Here is a 7,986-nt window from a genome sequence, read left to right as displayed (position 1 = left end):
TAACAAACTTCAATAAAATAGTCTTTAAAAGATTTTATAAAAATAGATAATTCCATTTCATTAAATAGATACTACTACATGTTTTAATAGATTCTTGGATGTACATTTTTTCTATTGAGATATATCAATATTTATATGATGAGAATGAATACTTAGTTATATCCAAAAGGACTTCAGAAAGAAATATAAATAGCATTTACATTATAATTATTGGCAATTATTTGTCTAAAAACTTTTACCCACAAAGTAATATAACTAAAAACGAATCCTTCTGGACGTTGTAATGTTTTCCAAGCTTAAGCTAGATCAACCATGAAGCAGCTAACAATGTTAAAGAAACCTCTGTACTAGTTATAAACAAGTGGTCATGCTGCAAACGATATAACAAACAAGTTAAAACCGCTTGGAATATATCTTGAGCAATTGACAGTGCTAAATACGATGGATCTAACAAGTTGTATATGAATATATAAGAAGATGAGAGAAATGTTCTTTAATTTACTTGTATAAAATATAATGTATGTATATTTGCGGAACCTAGTGCTTATTATGTGTAGAATATATACATATATGTAAGTAACATAATTATATTAAAATTAATATATTTTTTTTACCAATTCCCTTCACACAGCTGCGCTATGTACCTTTTTTTGTTACTCATACGCCATGAAACTTAAATTGCATGCTTTGAAAAGTTTCCATCAAAATGAATCAAGTTAAATGAACTTGCAAATTCATATATATTAAAAAACTTTTTAATAGTTAAGTAATTATGATCATTAAATTTACCATAAAATATTACGCGATGTGAAACTTTTTGAAAAATTTCTTAATAACTTAAGTTTATGAATAGTTTCAATATATATTCCAAATAAAATTGCGAACATAAAATTTCCTTCATAAATCTTTTTCGAGGGTAAAAATGATTTTTATTTTTTTTGGGTTTTGTTGGTTTTTAAACTTAAATTGTTTTATTCTTTATATCTTTTATACGCACAATTTAATATGGATTTTTTTTTAATTGTACAAATGCATTCACTTCATTTGGTACCAACACTTATCGCCTTTTACCAGAGTCACAAGCAAATCCCTTCCGGTATTAACTATTTTAATGCTTTATTAATTTTTTCGTAGAGTGTAGTATATATATTTTTTATGAAATAAACTGTGCATTCCTTTTTATCTTTTTTTTTGTTATTAAACGTTTTATACTTTATGCTATTTTATACTTTAGTTTTTCCGCAGCGCAATTGCCATTAAGCGCATAAAATTTTTGAGTGCAGCAACCGCAATGGCTCGGTTTTTGTTTCTTCTCTCCTTGCATTCTACTTTAATACAATAAATAAAGTCGTTTTAATGGCAGTTGATGTGTCATCAGGTGCTTTGTTATCTGCATTTTCAGCATATCCTGGAAAGTGCAGTTGATTGCTATTGCTGCTAAGTTTTAAACCTAAAAGTATGCATTAAATTATGCCACAAATTATGGCAGAAATTATTTCAAGTCAGCAATTTAAATGAAAAGAATTTTTCACTTATTTCTAAATAATTAAATACTCTAAAATTTTCTCTAATTAAAAATAACTTCCTTGCATTTTTTTTAATTGAACGTCAAATTAATATGTGCCGCTGTTTTAAGCAAAGAAGTGTGATGGGGGAAAAATATTTATTCAAGTTTTTATGACCTTCTCAAGCACATTAACATCGTATTTCTGGCGAATTCTACTAATTAATATTGAAATTAATGCTTTGCTTCGATTTTTCATTCCCTTTTACTTTCATTTTTACGGTTAATTGATTGACTTTTGTTGCTTTTCATACCACTTTTATGTTTATCTTTCTGTGCATTATAATTTTTATGCTTTTGCTTTAAGGATTTGGATATGAATACTGATTACGGTTGATACTGATAATTGCCTTGATTAAGAAGGACGTTTAATGGGAACTTTTCTGCTTTTCCCTTTTATTTATTATTGTAATTTTATCCACGAAAATTGCATACTAATGTATTTTCAGGGTATTTACGTGTATAATAAGAAATTCATTGAGACTCTTGGTTTTTGTGGGAAAGTCATTATCTTTTTTTGGTTTTGGAATAAAAAAGTATATTATCAGTTTATTGTTATAGACAGGAAGTTGTCGATACTATTTTAACTTATGACAGAGCATTTTATCGAAGTTTGATTATATTGTTATGACGTAAACAACTAATTGAAATTATCATAAATAGAAAATGAGGCAAAATAAATTTTGGGATAAGCCATTTTTCGTTACCGAAATATATAATTAAAAGCAAATATCAAATAATTAAATTTTTAAAATATTATACTTTATTTTTTAAAATCAGTAATGAAATTAGGTTAGTTGATTAGTTAGTTTAAGCCGAGATTTAATCCATTAGTTCAATTAGAGTTTTTACAAAGTCTAAAGTTATGAATCTATGCAAAAAATCATTATACCACAACCATTTTAACGACATCTGGAAACGTTTAAGCGATTGTGCTTTTGATCCAAGATCAGAGTTCTTTTTCATGCTTAAATCTTCACGTAAACTAACGAAACACACCACTGCAAGGTCTCTAATTTGAAGTCATTTTTTAACCGTTTCGTCAATGGTGTCACATTTTAGAAGTTTAGACTTAGTCTTCACCAGATGCATTGCCAAGATTGTTCCACTGGATGGATGAAGAATTATTATTTTGGCAGAATTTTTACAAACTATTATCTATAGATTATGTGACTAAAGAGATACCAATTCCTTTATTCCCTCCCGGATGCGCAACTAATAATCACTAACTAAGCAGATTTGATAGTGCTTAAAGTCAGTCACACTCATTTCTTCATATTGCAATGATACAGGGTGTATGTACTAGAAGATATTATTTTGGAGATTATTGTACAATCTATTATTTGTAGATTATGTGGCTAAAAGCTGAGCTTTCCCTTAATTTATATTTGATTAAAATTAAATTTGCAATAGCTATTATGTTGTTAATAAATTAAAAATAACCACAGAAAATTGCCTGTTTTTTAAAAAGGCAAAAGTCGGTCAATGAAAAATAGTTATTAAAAATAATTTTTAATTTTTTTATAAAAACACCTACTAAACCATCCATTATAAAACAAAAAAATATGCATAATGTGTTATAAAATCCAACCAATTTCTGTTGTTGCAATTTAAATTAATTAAAATCCGAAATTAAAATATTTTCAACATTTTAAATAACTATATCATTTTAGAAAGGGGTGGTATAATAAAAACACCAATTAAAATTATAAAAATTTACAACACTACAAACTAATAACTGAAAGTAAATTCCGGATGAAGACAAAAATTTATATATAAAAAACTCGGAAGCCTTTTAGTGAAAAGCTTAAAGCTGAAGAAACCATCAAAGCGTAGCACTTCAACTTTAAAGGCTATTAGTTTAATTAGCAAATTTTAGTGTTCTCAAAATTGAAGATGGAGAATTAAATAAAATAAGGGAGAGTAGGAGATTGTAAGTTCCCCTTCTACACTTGAGATTTATGTATTTTGCCCAATACGAGTATATATTTTGGTTGATAAAGTAATTTTCTTAATTTATGACGCAAACATAAATTTGCAGTAGTTTAGTGGAAAGGTGCGGGAAAGGACAAGACCCTAAATTTGCTTTGCATAAAAAGGTCATAAAGACTTAATAAATTTACACAAAATTAAAGAATTTTAATTTTCTTCGTATTTTGTATATTGCGTCAATGCAAAATTATAAGAGCATTGCGTGTACTGTACTGATAAGGAAAGTAACTTGAAAAAAGCAACAACAATAACAAGTGATAAAGAAACAAATAATATGCCAAGCAACACTGACCTAAAAATCTTTAAAAATTCATTATCTGTAAATCGTCTAACACAAGTAAATTTAAATTTCATTCAATTTTGCTTTAGTATTCATGGCTAATTTTGTTACTTGAACTGACACCCACGCACGGACTCCTCACACAAGGCAAAGGAAAACATCTTTCACAGTATCTGAGCAGTATTTGTTGTTGCTTATGTCCTTGCAGCTATTGTTAGCGGTTGAACTTTTTGTATATTTTTTATTTATTTAATTTTTTTTTTTATTTTTTATTTCAATTGTTATTGCTCCTACTGCTGATGTTATTAACCGCATTTAATTTATTCAAAAAAAATAAAATATAATAACAATATGCCACAGCTACGTTGTGGGTGTGGAGCGGTTGTTATTGATTTTAGTCCCAAATTGACCAAATATTTTTTATGCACAAATTTCATATTGTATATCTTGTAGGATTCATTGAATTCATTCATACTATGATTTTTTCCATCTCATATTGAAGGCGTTGGAAATTATTGCGTGCGAAAATCTTGATAAGCGTTAGAGCAATCAGGCGTATGATAATTATGATATTACAGAGGACCAAATGGGAAAATTATACGAAAAACAGTAGCATTAAAGGATTTTCTTTAGTTATTTTTATTTCTTTTGATATTCAGCAACAGCATGTGTCCGCATAATTAAATGAAAAATGGTATGGAAATGAAAAAATTCCATTAAAATACACTTAAGTATAATACTCGATAATGTATTATTGATAAAATTATGAATATTGTAAGAGTGGCAGCTGTTACTTACATAAAATTTTAATTTTTTAAAAATAATTGAACAAAAACGATCCACATTATTTAAATATCATATGCAAGCATAAAAAAAATTGACGTTTAAAAGATGATTTTTCAAAAATAGTAAGAATTTTTTATATTTAATAGAGCTATCTACTGATAATAACTTTATAATACTTTACTAAAGTATTATCAAAATGTCATAACATTTTGGACCGCAGTTATTATATGTAATGTCTTACTAGGTGAGATCCAAACTGGTATGGGAATGCATTAACAAGCTGAACATACTTAAGTGGAACAATCAGGTGCACTTAATATGGATTCCGAGGCATGCTAGTATCGAAGACAATGAAATGCCAATAATAGGCCTAGAACCTTTTTGCGGTCTAGGCGAAGAAATTCTATCCCTTTTCATGAAGGGGCAGAGGAAAGGAAAGAACTCTATTGGGAAGGACTACCAAGACTCTCACAATCTAAAGTGCTTTTAGGGACTTACACCCTAACAAACATAGAACAAACAAAGAATAACCTAAAAATAACTACGGGATTACTAACCGGTCACCTAATAAAGTAAAGAATCCAATTCAATTCAAACTGTAAATGCTGTAAAGAATAGAGAGAAACCGCATACTATGTATTAGCGGAGTGGCCGACAATGATGTACAAGCGGAAGAAACACCTAAAAGGATATTTCATGGAACATAGAAATTCAGGACTAGGAATGATAGCCTCTATACTATGTTTTATTAAAGAAATCGAACTTGAAGAAACACTCTAATCCGACTAAGGGGCACAATAGATCTTTTTTAGGTCGCATTGTACTATCTCATTTTCATAATAATAATATTACATCTAATGGTATGAGTCAGAAATAATCATCGAACCAAGAAAATAAGTACAGCCGCATTGTGAGAAGTGCTTGTTAGTTCTGAAGAATTTTACTGCGAGCAAAAATCGCATGGAACATCAATAAGCTGATCAAACAAACTTCCATCATAGCGTGGGGTTTTCAATATAATCTAGAAACCAGATGAGTGAAAATCGAAAATTATGACATATGAAGAGTATATTTCATAGAGCCAAACCGTTAGTTATACGAATTGGGCAGTTTCGGTTTTTATGCTCTGTTTGAAATTGAACTTGAATTTTTCGTGTTTATCATATTGTATTTGTTAATATTGCTGATTTTGTTAAGGCCATTATAATAGTAATAATTGATTATTTAATGACAAGAAAAACACTAACGACAAATATTAAAGAAAAACTCAGAACTTCATAAATATCTTAAACATCAATGAGCGGTAATTATCGCATCAATTTAAGCACTTAGAAGAATATATTTGCGTAAAACCTCAGTCATAACTCAATGCACTTAAATGCTATATTGCATTTAAAGTTCAACATTACATTTTTAATTGTCTGTCATTACAACTGCTGTATAATTATGAGCCTAAAAACAATGCTGTAGCTGTGACGAACAAAAGGACTCACACAAATATCGAAAATTGTTTTACTGAAATTTGTGAAGGATATAAACGATTGAAGTAATATTGCTTACAAAAACAAATCTAAGTGGTTTATGGGGCATAGTAATTGGTACGGTAAAAGAATAATAAAAAAAACACAAAATCTTACAGGACAATGAGCCTAAAACGTTTTATTGTATTTTATTTTATGATGCTTTTATTGAGGTTAAGGTGAAAGCATATTATTGAGTGCTGCTGAGTAACAAAATAGTAACAAAAGGCTTAATATCTTTTTTGTTTTATTCTATTTTGTTTTACTTTTCCACTGTCAAGCCAAGCCATGTCTGGTGTGTTTCTATTCCTTGCTTGAATTTAAGCAACACTTACCTAAAAGCATGCAATGCGGTTTTATTGTTATAACAACACACAATAGTCCTAGTGCTCCTTCTGAAAGCATTTCTGCAGGAGCATAGAAACGGCTTCGCTTGTTACTTTGTCAAATGACTACTACACATAACGCATTTGTTAAAAAAATATAAAAAAACCAAATGTACCCAGTGTTTTGAATTTGTTCTTTCTTTGTAGTTTTAGTGAACTGTTTTTTTTTTCGTTGTTTTTCTGGTACTTACTAGCTTTTCGCTGTGAAACATCATTTATATCCGCCTTTTTTCCCACTATTGTTAAATGCTTTGCCAATAAAAGCTTTTTAATTCCTCTTCGCTATTTGACAAAGCGTTGGACACTCGTAATGGCATACGTCTCTCACTGAGTTCAATTTAAGTAGTTGCCAACCCTTTCTATTGTATTCGATTTTATTTTTTCTTTTTTTTTTAATTTCTTCAAATAAAATTCTTGCTTTTAATGAAGTACCAGATCCAGATGAAGGCGAAGAGTAGCTCTACAATGGACTGCGCATTTTTAATCAATGAAGGTTCATTGTTTTACTGAGAAAAATTTTGTGTTCATCTTCTGAAGTACTGATTCAATTTGATTTAAGAAAGTAATTAAAAAGGATAAAGGTTGCGTACTTATTTACAGAGGATTGCATTGATTTTTACTTATTTGATCATTATTTTCCGTTTCCCGTTCCCTTTTATAATTTTTTGTTTTTGCTTAAATCTTTTCTCTCGCATTCAGTTTATTGTCAGCCACAGCAGCAAGTCAAAAGCATTTGTAAAACAATTTTCAATTTAATTAAAATCTGTTATTTGACAAATAAATACTTTCAACTTAATATTAAAATCTTTTTTATCCGTTTTATTTATTTTTTGTTTAAAAAAGTTTTCGTACGACTGAATATGAAGCATCCTCTCAGAACTACTATCAAAATACAATATACAGTTTCACTAAATAAATATTTAAATCGTTGATACAATTTTGTAGTTTTTAACAATACCAACTGGTAAATTAAATGTTTTTAACAAGTTAACTTAAACAAAAAAAAAAGAAAAACTTTTGCTTTAAAAAAAAATTTTTCCTTTCGGTTTGAAGTCACGTTTCAATTGTCTTCCCATAAAATTGCAAGTGGGAATGCATGCATGCAGTTTCTAGTTTTTCAATTTCACATATTCACATTTGTTACTTTACGTGCTTATTTGTTATAGTTTCATCCAGTTTTCTATAGCAATTTTTCCAATTTAAGTTTTTCTTTAAAGTCAACATCGATTTACGCTACGTTTGATTCCTTTGAGTAAATCGTAAGTCGGCAGGCACATCCGCTAAGGAAATAGAAAAACTTTTTTTATATATGGAATATATTATATCAACGTACTGTATATTTATGAAGTAACTGAAGTAATACTGAAGTTTTAAAATAAAGAAAAAGTTTTTTCTGAATACAAAAATATATATAAATAAATTTCATTGTCGTTTCAGTGGCATTTTTTATTAGAGTTA

The sequence above is a fragment of the Teleopsis dalmanni genome, chromosome 2, assembly GCF_002237135.1.
Source record: "Teleopsis dalmanni isolate 2A chromosome 2, ASM223713v2, whole genome shotgun sequence".
Classification (NCBI taxonomy): Eukaryota; Metazoa; Arthropoda; class Insecta; order Diptera; family Diopsidae; genus Teleopsis; species Teleopsis dalmanni.
This window is presented reverse-complemented; position numbering follows the sequence as displayed.